The 17,081-nt window shown below is 38.2% G+C and overlaps 1 long non-coding RNA gene across 1 annotated transcript in view; it reads right to left on the bottom strand.

Moving 5' to 3' along the window:
- Positions 1-291: 291 nt before the first annotated feature.
- LOC110476492 (uncharacterized) overlaps positions 292-17,081 on the bottom strand; it is a 68,113-nt gene continuing 51,323 nt past the window's right edge. Inside the window, exons 3-5 of the long non-coding RNA XR_002466419.2 lie at positions 7,995-8,040; positions 6,935-7,003; positions 292-331 (exon numbers count right to left, since the gene is read on the bottom strand). This is a non-coding gene — a long non-coding RNA (uncharacterized LOC110476492). The remainder of the gene's footprint in view (positions 332-6,934; positions 7,004-7,994; positions 8,041-17,081) is intronic.

Genomic DNA, 17,081 nt, shown 5'->3' with positions numbered 1-17,081 from the left:
GAGCTGCCAGATTACCTGTATGGAGTGCAGACCTCTTTGGGAATGGACTGATATGAGGCACTTCAATGCCACTTACCAGCTCATGGATACTTCAATGACACTGACCAAGCTTGATGGGAATGACTGAGAATCCTCCTAGCTGATGTCGTCGTGAAGCCTCTGTCGATTTTTGAATGGTCTTGGGGATCTGGAGAAGTCCCAGCTGACTGGAAGCTGGTTAACATTGTCCCAGTCTTCAAAATGGGCAAGAAGGATGACTGGCAGTGCCAGTCTCAATGTAGTGCGTGTTAAGGGGATTAAGAAAGTTATTCTGAGATGTGTTGAACAACACCTGAAAGACAGACAACAGAGTAATTGGTCAGCACAGCCAGCACAGCTTCATGAGGGACAAATCCTGCTTGTCAAACCTGATTTTCCTTTTATGACAAAGTATCCCACTGTCACGGTTACAGCTAGAGTAGAGTGAATTTTCATCACAGTGGCTGGTATAGGTTATATTTTGGAATTTTGCTGAATAGGGAGTTGATAATATAGAGGTTTTTCTATTATTACGAAGCAGAGCTTACACAGAGCCTTTCTGCTGTTCATACTGTGATGCTGGTGAGGAAGTTGGTGGTACATAGGAAGGTGGGAGGAGGCACAGGTGACCCAAACTGACCAAAGGGTCAGACCCTATGACATCATAGTTAGCATATAAAATATGGGGAAGAAAGAAAACAGCTATGTCTGGAGTGATGACCTTTATTTTCCCAAGTAACAGTAATGCTTGATGGGGCCCTGCTCTCTTGGAGAAGGCTGAACACCTGCCTACCACTGTAAGAAGTGTAGGATTAATTCCTTATTTTGCTTTGTTTGTGTGTGTGGTTTTCGCTATTAAACCATCTTCATCTCAACTCATGTGTCTTGTGGCTGTTACACTTCCAGTTTTCTCCCCAATCCCACAGATGGGGAGGGAGACAGTGGATGCATGGGGATTGGTTACTGCCTGGGGTGAACCCATGACACTCACTATTTGATAAAAGGAAGCTAGTTGATATAATCCTTTCGGATTTCAGTAAAGCTTTTGATTATATCTCTCTCAGTATCATTCTGGAGAAAATGTGCAGCACACAGCTGGATAAACACATCACGGGGTAGGTGAGCAACTGGCTCACAGGTCAGGCATGAAGGGTGAAAGTGAATGGGGTGACATCAGACTGGTGACCTGTCACCAGTGGGGCTCCACAGGGCTCCATTCTTGGCCCTGTGCTCTTCAGCATCTACATTAACAACCTGAATGCAGGACTGGAAGGGGAACGACGTAAATTCACAAAGTATTTAAAACTGGGAGGAGCTGTTGAATCCCTCAAAGGCAGGGAGGCCCTGCAGAGAAACCCCAGCAAATCACAGGAATGGTCAATCACCAACCATACAAAGTTCAGCAAGGGAAAGTGCCAGATTCTGCACGTGGATGAAGCAACCCTGGATGGATGGACACACAGACTGGGGAATGAGATGCTGGAGAGCAGTGCCATGGAAAGGGAGCTGGGAGTCCTGGTCAGTGGCCAGTTGAACATGAGCCAGCAGTGCCCTGGCAGCCAGGGGGCCAAGCGTGTCCTGGGGGCATCAAACCCAACATTGCCAAGCAGACAAGGGAGGGGATTGTCCTGCTCTGCTCTGCACTGGGGCAGCCTCACCTCGAGCGCTGGGGGCAGCTTTGGGTGCCACAATATAAGAAAGATATAAAGCTTTTAAAGAGCAGTGACAGAAGGGAAACAAAGATGGTGAAGGTCCTTGAGGAGAAGCTGCAGGAGTGGCTAAGGTCACTTTGGCTGAGGTTCAACCTAGTGAACAGGAGACTAAAGGGACACAGTCTGGAACTTCCCTGATAGGGGAAGTGGAGGGGAGGACACTGATCTCTTCTCTCTGGTGACCAATGACAGGAGCAGAGAAAATGGCTTGAATTTGTATCGGGGAAGGTTTAGATTGGATTTTAGGAAAAGGTTCTTCACCCAGGGTGTGGTTGTGCACTGGAACAAGCTCCCCAGGGAAGTGGTCACAGCATCAAGCTTGACAGAGTTTAAGAAGCCTTTGGACAGTACTTTCCTGTATGATTTGATTGTGGTTGTCCTCTGTAGGGCCAGAAGACAGATGATTCTAGCAGGTCCGCTCCAACTCAGAATATTTTCCAATTTTGTGCTTCTGTGATTTCACACATCACAGCTTTCAAATGCTTAGCTGATCACCGTGTCTTTTGCAAGACTAAACTAGGGAAAATTCTAATTAATATGTGTATTTTAACTCACCCATATTCAGATACACATAGATGTAAATAGGGTGGTCTTAGACAAATCTGCCATGCAAAGCCATGGAAACAGATTATTCAGTTGACTGGAGGAGTTTATAAGGTAGCTTAACATTAATGAACAGCAATGATATGATTTTATTACAGCATGAGCACTGCATGATGGGGAGATGTACGGAAAGCAGCTGATTCACATAGGCCTAGTGCTGTAGTTTCTGCTGAAGTAAAATTTTCACTAATGCTTCCAAAGCCAGAGGGAGGCATCAACCTATTACTACTTAGCATTAGCACAGCTTTCAGGAACAGGACTAGGCCATTAGACAGCACTTTTCAACCCATGAAATCCCATGCTGTTTTCCAAATTACATCAATTTGCAGGTAGATAGATAAAACTTTATCCATGACAAACCTGGTGAACTACAGGGTAAAATGCAGCCTGCACACCAGTTTAGAAGGGCAGCACTTATCCTGGATCAAACTGTCTGCTGAGGACTGTGGAGTTTAATAACTAATTTCTACAAAAAGTATAAGAGCAGAGCTGTAGGGAACATAGGCATCATCTACTTTTATCCTAAGTCCAGACATGGCATCACCACACAATGTTGTTCACCCTTTCTGCTCCAGATCAGTCATAGGAGGTTGGGTTTTTCTCTAGGTTTTGTCATCCAGGTAGGAGAGATATGGTGTTTGTGAGGTCTGACATGATATCAACCCAAAGTGACTTTGCAGTGAAAGAGAATTCCTATGCAGACACTCTATGTGCACTCAGGGCAAGATCATGATAAACTTTTGCAATTAACATTTTATATAGGAAAGAGTTTTAATGAAATGAAGAACAAAACCAGTGACATTAAGGAGCTTTTTAATATGGGCAAGAATATCACCACTGGGCTTTAACATCACTTGTGTTAGATACAAAGAATATAGTGAATGATAAACAGAAAAAAATACTGGGATCATATTCACTGTAAGCTGCAAATAGTATCTTTCCTGCCTAAGTTTGCTTATAGCACATCTGATGGACTCTATGAATAGAACTCCAGTTCTGAGCTGGGGCCGTATATATTTCTGGGTTACTGAAAAACCTTAAACCTGGGTCCACTATGAAAATACTGAGAGGTACTTCACCATGGCAGCCTTGGCTGTTCAAAGTGAAATGCAGAATCACAAAGCATTACATTTTAAATGCTCCTACTGACAAATACATGCCTACAGCATTTGGATACAGCAATGAATTTTTTGAATTTTCTCATTATCTATTGAGAGATTTCTGGTGTGACAAGGGTGATTATAGAAGGAATTAAAAATAGATAGCATTCAAGACCATGAAAAGGAAGGCTTGATGGCCATTAACTACTAATAAAAAAAGTTCTACAGGGGTGTGATATAGCCAACAACTTGTATTTTAACATACCGATAATGAATCCCAGCATAGCCATTAAAATCAAAGTCAGTATGCTTTCTTTGTCCCTATGGAAATTTAAGTCAATATTACTGGTACTATCTTTACTATACCTATATGTATATCTATGAATATGTATTTCTAAATTACAAGATACCATTGCATTGTTTTACTTTCATTTAATTCAGTTTTGTAGCACAGTGATGTGCATCTCTATTTTCCAATCAATTTATTCTGTTAGTATTTTTCATAATATTAAATCTCTACATTAAGTCAATAATGTTGATTACTTACCATAAGCACTGTGAACACCATTCTAATACAGGTTATTTGCAGTTTGACATCCTCCTCTATATGCATTATTCCACTTGGAAAATTGAATGAAACACTTGATTCAGAATCTGAAACACTTAGAAGTAATGATCCTGTTTACTGATTTACTGAAGTTGTAGGTTTTAGAAGAACAAAATTACTATCAGGGAAAAGGAAGCATCGAAGTTGATTTAAGAAGCATTTAAACTATATGAATAATAGCAATTTGTTGTGATTTTTATTGTTTTAGATCTCTGAGGCAGTTACCTAACACTGTTAACCTTATTAGTGCTTCAGTTTTCTTGCAATTGAGAATATGAGTCTAAAAAACTCAATGTAAGAGAAAATGTAACACCTAAATTATCAGAATCCCATTTCAGTATTATTTTCTTATTGTTGTGCAGCTGATAATGTCTATATTTTATTTAGAATTATTAAAATAAATTAGAAATGTAACTGAAAGTGCTTGACTCCTATATGAACCATATGCCCAAAGAAAAGTAAGACATTACTTTATAGCCTTTCACTGGTATTGGTGCCTTTCATAACAGCAGTAGTGTGGTGACTGAGCACCATGAGCATCTGAAAGAGAGTTTGACATGATGTATGTGCCCAAACAGGGCTCTGCTGAGACCCACTTCAAAGAGAGGGATGAACTCACAGTGGCTGTAAAGGTATGAGGATAGAACTACCTGGAGGCACTAATTTGGATCATAAATAAAAGGTTTAGTTCTAATTTCAGAGGTAGCACAAAATAGGTATTACATTGTGTTTTGGGTGACAGTGTGAAGACAGGCTGTCAACAAAACAAAGTGAATTTTGCTGTTACTCAGTAAATGCTAATGAATAAAACTGAAACAAATGCGGATTTTGGTGGGCAGATGATTTGGTTTTTTTTGTTTTGTTTCCCACTTCCACTAGAATTGAATTTGAAGTCTTGGTGAATGTGGTGCCTTTAAGTGATGCATCTCAATTCAGATGATATTATTTAAAATTCAAATTTATAAGCATAAATTAGGGAAAATTCATTCTCACATATCCACAACATTTCAAAGATTTTCTCAGCCATTACTACACTGCAGATACTCAGTTTACTTTCTGATCTAAGCCTTTCACTTGAGATTTTAAACATACTATTTATCTCAGAAACATCATGAATTTAGGACTCATTAGCATATAATTAGAATAAATCTGAGGAAAACAATTGAGAGAATTAGAAATATATTGCATACTAGCTTTATACAGTTTAATAAGCAGATGCTGAAAGCTCATTTGATGCCATATTTTTATTCAGAATTATTTTAGGGATTATCTAAGAGCTGTACTGTGGATTATAGAAAAGAGTAATTTCAGCTTAATTTAGCCCTATGAACATGTGAAAGTGTTTCAGGCAGGTGAAATATACCAAGAGATGTCTTAAGCTACCACTCCAGGGACTATGAATAAAAAAAAAAGTCAGTTGCCAAGTGCAGTTGGCATTTTACTAAGTCTGGATATAATTGTACTAGAAATCTTAAGGATACTTTGAAGCAGTCTTAAGAGAAGCTATAGCCTATTGGAATTCCTTTTAAGTGCAAACTTCACTGCAATTTATTTTAGCTCAAATATTCTTGTGACATAAGATTATATATAGTCTTGCTCTGAATACGTATATTCATATCAACAACTGAAACTGTTGAAAGCAAAGTATCCTTGCTTCTGCGTCATGTCTGGTTCATGTCTTGCAATTGGAAAATAGTCATGAAAGCCAGACCAATTTTTTTTGATGCACAGACACTAAGCTGTTGGTCCATTTGAGCAGTCTGCCCATCTGCTCATCTGTTTTTGCTGTTTCTGTTTGACTTTAGCAGCTCTGTTCTGTGGTTTCTCTCTCATTTTCTGTACACTGATCCTAACCCATGCAAAACAGTCAGCCCCAGGACTTGCATTAATGCTTCACAGAACATATTTATGCCCCAAGAACATATTTATGGGTAATGAGGAATACAGTAAGGTGCTGCCAGAGCATGCAGATTGTCTCTTCTCTCTCAGTTACCTTCCACAGAATAAGGAAAAAACATGGATCTTTTATTACTTTCCAGAAATAAACCCAGTGTCTACTATCACCCTCTTTTTTTTTTTTTTTTTTTTTTCTCCACAGTCTATTTCTGGCATCTTTCTCTTTTAAGTAGTCAGTAGATAACACCACTCTTTATGAAGTTGCAGTCAAGGATCCCTTCCTAATGTTGAAGAGTCTGTCACTTAGCAATCATTGTACTTGAGGAGACTGATTTTCATTCTATCACCAATTTCTTTATTCTAAGACACACTATCTGAATCAGTTCTAATGATCCTCTTTTATTGACTGTTGGTCTTTCAGTGCCTATCAGTGGTGTAAAGCCAGATGCCATCAAGTGACAATTTTTTGTCAGATGCTTAACAGAAACTATCCAGGTTTACTGTTTATAAATGAAGTGTTTGTTAAATTAAAGTATGCAACTATACACTCCACTTATTCCACATGCCTTAGAGAGATTGACACACTGAATTATGAAGTCAAACCTTAAAATAGAAGAAGCCTATAAAGACTAAGTAATTTTCTTCTTTTTAAGCAATTAGTTGCACTACACTGCTAAGTGAGATCTGTCATAACTGGGGGATTGAGAGAGGGCAATAAACAAATAACTACTGTTTTCTCTGAAACCTCTTGGTCTACAGACTGACTGTAATTTAATACAGCAGCGCAGTAGATTGTAAATGATCCATTAGACTTGTCACTACCCCCTTGAAAAGGATTTACTTTACAATAAGGGTACAAGAAGGGAAATCTGCCTAGTTGTTTCAGATGAAATTCAGGGACATTTGTAGCTGATTCATGATCATCATAGCTGTACTATCTATGTCTTGATGATGGTCAAGTGGTTTAGAGGTTTTATTTGGCAAGCAAAAACATTTACCTTTTTTAGCTTAACTGTGTGGCACCTCCATGTGTCCTCTCCATGTTTCAGTACCTATTGTGAAATTCACTGCAAAAAATAATGAGAAGAGACCAATGGACTTAGCCGTTCAACAGAAAGGTGAACTATGTGGCTAGTTACAGTACTTGAAAAATTATTTATTTTCCTTAACGAAACCTGAAGCTTTGAGGATCTTCAAAATGAACACTTCAGTATACCTTAGAAGCAATCAGGACTGCCTCATTGTGTGGCCACAGTCGGTATACAAGCCACAATAGATAGGATTAACAGAAATGAAAGGATCTACACTCCATCCAGCAGAGTTAACTGCAGCCTCTGATGTCTTTCCCTCCTTCCTCCCTTCCTTCCCCCCACTTTTTATTGTTACTTTTATTTTTGGTTTTGTTTTTGTCTTGTTTTGCTTTATGTTGTTTCCCTCACCTATGCTGGGTAGTAAGGAACAGAATTACAATTATGGCAGCAGGATAATAGCCCTTGTGCTAGTATACTAGGATATCTTCATACTGCAATGAAATATAACCATGCACAAAAATAGTTTTTTAAATGAAAGAAACTTTATTATTTGCCTATCTACTATCCCAGTTCATGAGCTACAGAATAGAGGAATTAATGTTTTGGTTCTTTTCTAAATTCCCTCGCTCAATTAATGAAAGATGTTAAAGAGACTCTTTAGTTTTCAGTTTTTAAATTTCATTTGTATATCTAGACAGCTGATACAGCCCCAGATCATGTCAATCCCAGTGTGCTAGGCATAAAGTAAGAACTATAAAGAAGTATAGAATTTCTGGCCAGGTGAGCTTAAAGACAAAAAACTAAAAGACAAAGTAGCAATATCATAAGTCACAAAGCTTTTGCATTAAATAAATAACGAGAAGCACTATAATGAGAAGCACTATAAACACTGCAATATTTTAAACACTGTATGTATATTACAGTTTTTCAGTTAAAGTTTCCAGAATGTCTCCAGCAAACATAATGCTAAACCCTCCCTCCCCTTAGAAAACCCAAACTTTCTTTCAATAAAGGGTAGGAATCTTACCTCGACTGTGGGTTTCCTCTGTGTTTGTGTATCCTTAAAGAAACCACTAAAAATAAAATAGAATACCAAGTAACAAAAAAGTTTAGTCTCCACAAACACTGCCACAATGCCCAGGAAGAAGTCAAATAAGGGAAAAAAGAAATATGACATCAGAGGTTATAAAGGAAAAAAAAAATCTGCAAATGCATTTGCATAGTTGGTTTCTTTCTTTCTGGAGTCTGCCAAAATTTCTTCATTGTCAGAATTTATAGAGATCCAGAGTGACATAGCTATAAAAAGTGCTGCTACAGAAGAGAACTATAGTAATATGTTACTAGCATTTATTTTTCTGCTTTGTCTAAAACTCATAAAAATTACCTTGTCCTAGAAGTCATACGGCTGTTTGGATCATCATTAACTGACCCTTAAAATTCTAGATTTTGGTAAGCGTCAGAGCATAGTCCATGAAATCAGAGAAGCCAATGATGGAAAGATATCATGCATTGTTGTAACCCAAACCAGGAAAAGACCCATACAGTTTGCAGAAGAAAAATATATGCCTTTCCTGATTTTGAGTTCTACCTGTCATCTATAATTTCCTGGCTGGTAGACCACATACAGTAATAGATAAGCAAGAGTAAGAAAGAAAAAAAATGCATTTCAAAGTGTTCATTTTGTCTATTTTTCTCACTGTTTGCTTAATAACAGTTGCAAAAAGTGACTAGGTTACAAAGACTTAGTGATGAAAAACTCAATGCTCCCTCTACTCCACTCCATCTACCCTCCAAAAATATGATATCTTCATGCTAAATCTAACTACTTTTAATAATAATAAAAACCTTGTGGCACTGCAATCTTTGTTCAATACAATATCAGTAGAGAAAGGAAAGAATCCTGAGGCAATATTTTCACAAACATTAAAGACATATATGTGGGGCATGATATCCTATTAACAGACATCATATGCCTCCTCTGGAGATATTAATTCCTAATCTCATCAGGGAAATGTGTACTTGTGTACTCTGTGTGTCTGTGTTCATTGGTAGTGTTTTAAAAATTGTCTCTAGATGAGAGGTTATATACATCTGAAAAGAAACACTGCTTTTGGTATTAAACTTAACAACAAAAAAATCTGCTTGTTCCAAAATTTAGTATATTTTCTATATCATGAAGTAGCAGCAATTTGTGAGCAATGAGAAGCAGCATATAAAGTGCTGGGCTTAGTCTTGATCCCTACTCTAGTGAATCTCAAACTGAAGATAATGAGATTTTTCCAATTAACAAATTTAGCACTGTGAATACTTACAGACTTGGTGAATATATTTTGATTGAAAACAGGTATTTGAGCATAAAAATTTTATTATTTTTATTAATAAATATAAAGATCTTTGTTACTGTGCCTGGCAACTGGCAATCCTTATTAAAATTGATGCAAACTAGAAGCACAGTTCTACCTTCAAAAGCTGATTATTGTAAGATTTTTCCTCAATGAACACTTTAGCAGGTTTCTACTGTGAGCTTAACATTTCTAAATTATGCAGACAAATATAAGCAATTTCTTGTGAGGTCTTTTTATTTCATTGGGTAAGAAAATTAAAACTAATGGGAATTTAAAATGAATCAGGTAATGTTAATATAAAAATTCTTTCACAGAGGATTTATAACCATTTTTTACGAATGTCTTACAGTGGAATGACTTGATCTTCATTTCCTTACAGACTTCTTTTAACTTTTGTACATGAAAACTGACACTTTGATCTGATTCAGAATTTTGTAGTAAATTGCTATAGTTCTTGACAATAAATTTTCCACTATATTCACTCTTCACTGATTTTTTTATTGTAATCTGAGACACTTAAGGACAGTGAAAATTTGGAACTTTAGGATCTTTCATAACAGAATTTACTGAATGTGGGTATTTTAGAGCTGTGTCAGGAAAAGGACTTTTTGGTGATCTAAGCATTAACTGTCAGGGTAGAAATTGTTTGCTTTGTATGTTATGGTTGTGAATTCTAAGATGAGGAAATAGATGTGCAAAGAATAGAAGCCCTGATGATTTTATAAAATCCTGAAGAACTACTAAATACATTTATGTATCCACACAAGTAGTCCTGCCAGTTTTGTAAGCAGCAGGAAATCCTATGAGGTGATAACACCTCTCACATGATAACAAACCTCAGATGCCTGAGGGTTTGTCAAATCCATGTGAGGAACTTGTGAACTGTCAGTGAGGTGTTGTAGAGTTTGAAAATTTTGGCTAGACCTTAAACAAAATCTGGAGTTCCTGTGGCACCTGAAAGCTACCAGGACTTTTGAATTGTTCATAGCATTAATACTTCTCCAAGAGAAACGTAGTTAGCCTTCTCAAAATAGCAAGGTGCTCTCTAATGACACACAGATGTTTGTAGAAGTGGGTTAGGATATGAAGAATCACCAAATTACAGAGTATCAGGCTGTTAAAGATGAAAAAGTTTTAAAAGTTTAATTATTGCAATTATTATTCCAGTTCTCCAGACAAACTTAATTGCACACATTGGCAAGCAAAATGTCTACAATTTTAAATTAATGAATACTCTGGAAATAAAATGTGCTCCTCTCAAGAAGTATAAGTGAAGATAATGTGTTCTCAGGAGCAACTTGGTTGAAAATTAGTCCAGCTGTGGTTTATCAGTAATATAAACAACCTGGAAAAAAGTAGTCGTTTGCATCAGTGAATTGGTTAAAAAACATATTGGATATTTTGCTACATGAGGGCCTTTAAAAATTGCTCAAAAATATTTATATCTTCAGCTAATATGAAGCACTTTATAAGCTACTCAGTTTCTGTTTCTGTGAACCAAAGTTCAAGCCTTTTCTTTGCCTTCATCCCTGCTAGTAGAAAACACATGTATTTCAGTCAGTAAACAAGACATGAGAACAGGGAGAAAAAGCCATCACTTTCTGTGGGTACACTATTGAGTGACTTAAAGGGGATGAGTCCTCACACAAGGGTTCTCTCCTTCCATAACTGTTTCTGCTTCTGATATAATCAGCTGTATCACCTTCAGATCTCTGGTACCTATTAAATTCCATTTTCCAGTGTGCTGGTTTCAACCCATTACACACAGGCTCCAGGGAAAAAAAAAATCATTCAAATATTAGTTATGGTGTAATGTCCCCTCTTGAAGGTATCAGCATGTAATAAATAGAAACCTACCTTTTTGTTACTGAGCTGTTAAATATTTGACTTTCACTGGTAGGAAGGTAAAACATGAGTGTACAGGAAAGTTTTGGCACAAATGGAAATTAAATTTAAATAAACACTTTTCAATCTCCTCAGGTGCTAGATCATGCTTAACATCGGCTATACTTTAAAGTACATCATATTAAAGGTACAGTTTTGGCTTTCATCTGTTTGTATGTCACCTTAGAACATCAGTTTAGGGAAAATAGCATGTTGAATGCTGTGTGTGAAGAGCAGAGCACTTTGTAAACATCTGCCATTTCTTCTAATATGGATGAATACATAATATTTCCAAGTACACAAATCACATTTTAGATTTAGATCTCATTTAGATAATAAATAAGAATGCAGAAAATGTTCCAGAGGGCAAGCAAACACTTCAAGCATAAAATTGAAAGAAATTTTGAGAACTGTTTCCTTGTTGGTTTCTTTAGTGTGTTTTAAACCTAAGAGATGGTTATTGCAAAAAACAATGTTGTTCTCAGTCTGTATGTATGTAAAGCTGGAGACTGATGGAAACCAGAAGAACATGTTAAGATTAAATTCTCAAGCAAGTAGTGACAAACTCCTTGTCCTTGAAGCTTGTATAAATAACTTTCCTGTGTTTTTTTAACCTGTTTCCCCTGCTCTCCAGCCAGCCCAGCAGCGAGGCATGTCACTCTGATGGTTCACATCCATCTCCTTTTATTGATGTCCACTTTGGTATCTGTACAGGTAGGTCATCAATATTGTTGCCTCTCTGGCAGCCGCTGGGAATGGCAGGGCAGCCTTGCGGGACTTGGCATGTGGGGGGAGGCTCCGCTCGCTGCTGAACTCACGGTTCCAGCCAGATGCTGGTACCAGGCTGCCATAAATCATTTAGGTGACCCAGGTGAACTCTGAGGCTCAAAGCTCACTGAAAACTGATCAGGCCTCTGTTTAGTTTAACAGGCCCTTTTCAGTGACAAGTGAAGGGTTCAACAAATGCTCAAACCAGATATATATTAGTTGAAAAACTAATGGCTTTTAAAAGAATGTTTGACAATTGTTTAGGGCTGTCTGTAGATCCATTATACTGATAAATGACCAACTTGGTCTATGCCAAACTGGAAATGGCCAGCCAAAAGCAACTTTGGTTATCATTTTTTTCCTTCTCTGGCTCCCTATGCACTCTCCATGTCTTTGGGGGCTTAGTAAGGGCCTCATGTGCTGTGATGGTCAGGAAGACTTACGGCACCAAAGGATACCTGTGTGGCTTATAGTTAACCCTGTAATCAAACTGAAATTAAGCAAGACTGCAGATACCCCCAGTGACCTGCTATTCACCGCCTGAACTTCTAAGTTAGGGTCAGTTGGGGCCCAGAGTAGGAGGTCAAAAGCTGGTCAGTGCTCTTCAGCTTCAGCATGTTGAATAGAGAGACTTTATTGCTGTGATTTATGCAATTTGCACAGACAGGTTAAGGAGATCTTAAAACACGCCACAGTGCTCACTTACACTGGTTACAGCATCCACTGGGAAAATAAATTCTGGTTGTCTATATGAAATCTCTTGTGGATATGCCTTGAAGTATTTTACTCCCTATACTATAAAGATTCATACCCATACTAAACCCCTGAACATGGCACATGGAAAGGTTAATGCTTTAGTGTTTCCAGATTTATTTAAACAGTGTGAACAGAACAAATTAAGCATTTTACAAAGCTGATTAATTGGAAAGGCAGAATAACAAAATAATTAGTAGTTTAGTTTTTTTGTTACTTTTTTTTTTTTTTGTGGCATGGAAAGCAGGAAAGGCACAGATAAACTTAAAATTAGAGTGGCAATTTGAACACAGTGAAGTCTGATTTTTAAGTAGTCCACAGACAACAATCTTTGGTATTTTCTTCTCAGCTTTTACATACCTTCTTTTATTTTTTTTACCTGAAAATCTAGTTGGAAACTCATCAGATAAGGAAGAATTAAGAAATTTAAGAGCTCTTACCACTTTGTAATCAGAAGGATTTTTCCCCTGCTGAAGCTTAATACAGACGACATTAATTTTAACTTTCACACCCAAAACAGGTTCAAGGTCTGCCTTAGCTGCAACTCAGTCTTTGGTCTTTGTAGAGCAGAAACTGCCAGAGTGATGTGGATTTTCTGACAGACTCATCTCTGACCACCAGACTTGTCTTTGCTGGTGATCAAAACAAGAAACCGAAACCTAGTCATTGAAGGTGAAAGGATAGGGTGTTTAAGCCTTTTAGAGCTATCTCTTTTACATTGTAGTGTGTATTTCTTTGGTATTTGTTACCCCTGATTTAATATACCTAATTTAACAACATATTAGTCCATGATAGAATATAATTGTATTTGACATAACAAGGAGGAGGAAGAGGTAAAATTTACTAAGCTCTACTGAAAAAAATGGCCTTAGCAGCCTTAGTGTAACTGCTTATTTTCTGAAATATTTTAAGGATGCAGTTTTAATGAGCATATTCTATGACCTAAGGTGTATTTACATGAAGTTCAAGGATAGTTAAGCATGAGCCATTTTAATCTGTTAGGTAATTGCATAATTATTAATAAGTATATCTATATAGAACAGAGCTATAGAACAGAGCAGTCCTGGTGGTTAAATAATAATTTGTTCTTAGAAGGACTTACACATATTATTTTAAGTTATATACTACCCTGTCATAAGTATAATGAATATTTTTAAGGCTGTAAAATATGTTTTTATCTGAAAGCCTGAAACAGATACAAGAGAGACTTTTCAAGTGTCAAGTCAATAAGTCAAAAAGACACATTGCAACAGTGCATAGAAGTATTTTTCTCTCGTAGTGAAAAATAGGAAAAGCTATCAGCTTCTTACTCTGCTAACTCTGAGGTTTAGGTAGATAATGCCATCCACTGATTTACACATAAAAGGTTCTGCAAACAAGTAACAGAAGTAGAATATGATCTCTCACCAATCTTCAGTGCCAGTGCTGATAGCTGTGGTCCTGTTTTAACCTGCTGTGTGCATACATAAATAAAGACAGGTAGTATTTCCAAAACACAGGAGAGAGTTTTTTAAACTATAAGTTTCCCCAGATGATGCTAAGATTTTCTCAGACTGAACAACAGAATTTGGCCACAACTGAACAACTGGTTGAACAACTGGTACTTTTATGTAAACTATCATGAATCAACTGGTGGTTTCATGCTTTGCTCACTGTTTAAAAGTGAGTGTCCAGACAGGGACAAAACTAAACAGAGACTAGCTAAAAACTACCATAAAATAGATTCTGATAATATGAAGGTAATGAGTGAGAGACCTAATGTCCCATTTCTTTGATTGCATTGTACAGTAGAAATTTAATATAACAAAGTACAGCAAATAGTAACTCCAACTATTACTTTCTTTGTGAAAAGGAAACTTCCTGATAGACTATCTGTGCTCCCCACATTCCCACTAGCCATTTCAAGGCAAGTCTTCTGAGGTGGTCAGCTGGAAGGAGATCCCATTGTCTATATCTCATGTTCCAAAGCTATACCAGCTGGTTTATCATTGTGGTTTTTGGGTGGTGTTGTTTAGGATTTATATTCTCCAATTTACTAATCCCACCAAACTAAAAAAAAAAAAGAAATAAAAAAGAAAAAAAAAAGTACATTGGTCCACTCCCTCCCACTTCCTCACTTCAATTGGAGGCACAAAAGGCAAATGTAACAGTTGAGATAAGAAAAAATTATTGAGACTAGAAATGAGATAAGAAAAATGAATAGTAACAGCAACAACATTAATAACAGAAATGTAAAAGAGAGAGAGTGATTTCACATGCAAAAATGCTCACTGCAGATCTCGTGAAAATAGACAGTATCAGTCGGCTCCCCCTCCATGTTTTCTTGACTAGAAGGAGCCCCTTTTCCCTGGAAGTGAGTTGCTTTACCCTGCCCCCAACAATGACATGATGTAGTGTCAAATACTTTCCAGCTCCTATCCATGCTTCCTCCTGGCTAATGCAAAAATCAACCCTATCCTGGTTGTAATCTGGACAGGTGAGAAGTCTCTCCCATATTCTTCAAAAGTCTGTTATAGAGATTCAAGAAAACAGAACATAATTTCCTAGACATCTAAATTTTTTTAGATATTTTTGCAAATTAAGGAAGTTCAAACCACCAGTAGAAGAGAAAACAATTTTCAGAGGTTCAGTACAGGGAAAGCTTTGAAGCTAGTTTGAATCCTGTCAGAGTTTAACCTAAAACTTGAGCTGTAATTGTCAGAACACTCTCTTTCAATGTGTTTCTACAACTTGACTCCAGATAGAATTGCAAATAGTGCAGTAAAGCTGGATGAACAAATGTGATCATGAAAAAAATCACAAAATCACAGAATAAGCTGGGTTGGAAGGGACCCACAAGGATAATTGAATCCAATTCCAGGACTTGCACAGGACCATCCCCAAGACTCAGACCATGTGCCCAAGAGTTTTGTCTAAACACTTAAACTCTGTCAAGCTTGGTGCTGTGACCACTTCCCTGGGGAGCTTGTTCCAGTGCACAACCACACCCTGGGTGAAGAACCTTTTCCTAAAATCCAATCTAAACCTTCCCCGATACAAATTCAAGCCATTTTCTCTGCTCCTGTCATTGGTCACCAGAGAGAAGAGATCAGTGTCCTCCCCTCCACTTCCCCTATCAGGGAAGTTCCAGACTGTGTCCCTTTAGTCTCCTGTTCACTGGGTTGAACCTCAGCCAAAGTGACCTTAGCCACTCCTACAGCTTCTTCTCAAGGACCTTCACCATCTTTGTTTCCCTTCTGTCACTGCTCTTTAAAAGCTTTATATCTTTCTTATATTGTGGCACCCAAAGCTGCCCCCAACCCTCGAGGTGAGGCTGCCCCAGTGCAGAGCAGAGCAGGACAATCCCCTCCCTTGTCTGCTTGGCAATGTTGGGTTTGATGCCCCCAGGACACGCTTGGCCCCCTGGCTGCCAGGGCACTGCTGGCTCATGTTCAACTGGCCACTGACCAGGACTCCCAGTTCCCTTTCCATGGCACTGCTCTCCAGCATCTCATTCCCCAGTCTGTGTGTCCATCCATCCAGGGTTGCTTCATCCACATGCAGAATCTGGCACTTTCCCTTGCTGAACTTTGTATGGTTGGTGATTGACCATTCCTGTGATTTGCTGGGGTTTCTCTGCAGGGCCTCCCTGCCTTTGAGGGATTCAACAGCTCCTCCCAGTTTTATATAATTAGTGAACTTACTCAGTTCCCCTTCCAGTCCTGCATTCAGGTTGTTAATGTAGATGCTGAAGAGCACAGGGCCAAGAATGGAGCCCTGTGGAGCCCCACTGGTGACAGGTCACCAGTCTGATGTCACCCCATTCACTTTCACCCTTCATGCCTGACCTGTGAGCCAGTTGCTCACCCACCCCGTGATGTGTTTATCCAGCTGTGTGCTGCACATTTTCTCCAGAAGGATACTGGGAGAGACACTATTGAAAGCTTCTCTGAAATTCAAAAAGAGTACATGCACTGGCTTCCTTTGATCAAGAGAACCTGTAAGGTGGGTCACTTTGTCATAAAAAGAAATCAGGCTTGATAAGCAGGACTTTCCACTCATGAAGCTGTGCTGGTTCTGACTGAAAGATTGCACTGTCTTTCTGGTGTATTTCAATACCTCCCTGAATAATCTTCATAACTTTATCAGGCATTGAAGTGAGACTGACAGGCCTGTAGTTTCTGGGGTCCTTCTTGCCCTTCCTGGAAGTTGGGACAATGACCAACAACTTCAGCTACGACTTCCCAAGGTCCCTCAAAATCATCTGGAATGGTTTTGTGATGCCATCAGGTAGTTCTGATTTTTGGATGAATCTCAGCATCCTTCACAGACTTGTAGGCATTTCAGGGAAAGAAATTATCATGGATGATGGTCAGTTTGGGATC

The sequence above is a fragment of the Lonchura striata genome, chromosome Z (genome assembly GCF_046129695.1).
Source record: "Lonchura striata isolate bLonStr1 chromosome Z, bLonStr1.mat, whole genome shotgun sequence".
NCBI lineage: Eukaryota > Metazoa > Chordata > Aves > Passeriformes > Estrildidae > Lonchura > Lonchura striata.
The sequence above is the reverse complement of the archived record's forward strand: the minus strand, read 5'-3'. Positions and strand labels throughout refer to the sequence as shown.